This window comes from Mus pahari, chromosome 7, assembly GCF_900095145.1.
Source record: "Mus pahari chromosome 7, PAHARI_EIJ_v1.1, whole genome shotgun sequence".
Classification (NCBI taxonomy): domain Eukaryota; kingdom Metazoa; phylum Chordata; class Mammalia; order Rodentia; family Muridae; genus Mus; species Mus pahari.
The window spans coordinates 22,982,435-22,983,560 of NC_034596.1; positions in this window are offsets into that span (position 1 = coordinate 22,982,435).

Consider the following 1,126-nt stretch of genomic DNA (forward strand, 5'->3'; position numbering starts at 1 on the left):
GAGGACTGTGATGAGAGCCTTAGCCACCTCATGCAGAGCACATGTGTCAGGTAATCCTGGTGCAGACTATGACACGAGCCACTCCTGAATTTCATACTGGACTAGAAATACAAAAAGCCTAGGACTTTTATTGTCTGCCTGATAGTTTGGTTTGGTTTGTATTTTGTTTGTGGAGGGGGAATGTTGCTCAGGGTATGCCTGTGTAGCCTGCAAGCTCACAATATAGACCAGGCTGGCCTTGAACTCATGGAGCTCCCTCCACCTCCACCTCAGCCTCCGCCTCAGACTCCGCCTCAGCCTCCGCCTCCGCCTCTGCCTTCTCCTCTGCCTCCTCCTCTGCCTCCTGAGTGCTGAGACTATAGGTGTCAGTCACCATGCTCAGCCTTAGGGTGACTATTGCTGAGTTATCACAAACAACAGTATCCAGAGCCTCATGGCAAAAGGGAGCCCACGCCAGAGCTGGGTCACTATGAGTCCCCAGTGAAGTAGGGCCACCTGGACATACCCAGGGCAAAGATAGCAGAGGGAGTGGCTTGTGGGTACTTTCTCTCTACTCATTCTTTTAGTGATTGTCCTAGAGGCCACATGGGCAGCTCCTGCAGGTTGTATGTCTTATTCATATGCTTATGGAAAGCCTGCTGAGGACAGGATGCAGAGAGGGGAAGGGGAAGAAGCTGCATGGGGCCATGGGATAATGCCCTCAGGTGGCCCAGGTTAGGTGCTTCAGTGGGAAGGAAAACTAGAGAGCAGGTCCCTGGAGCATAAGTGGGGAAGAAGAGAAGAGGACACGGACTGAGGACCTGCTGTGCCGCATCCCTGACACCTTCATGAGGTCACATTTAATTATTTTCATGACATCTATGCCTTCTTTTTGACATCCATGCAAATCTGAGCATGTGAACGTCACTCACCAACAAAGAAGCACCCCTTTCTGCCCCAGCAGGGACAGAGAACAGAAATAGGGCCTCCTGGGAGCCAGCAAACTGATCATTCTGACTTAGGGTCCCTGTTCTCCTCACCATCCCTGTCCTGAACACTTCTCTAACTTGAAGTTTCTTCTAACTAGAGTCCAGACTAGAACCCTTCAGTTTCCTTCCACTCCCTCCCTTCCTCCCAGATAATGGCC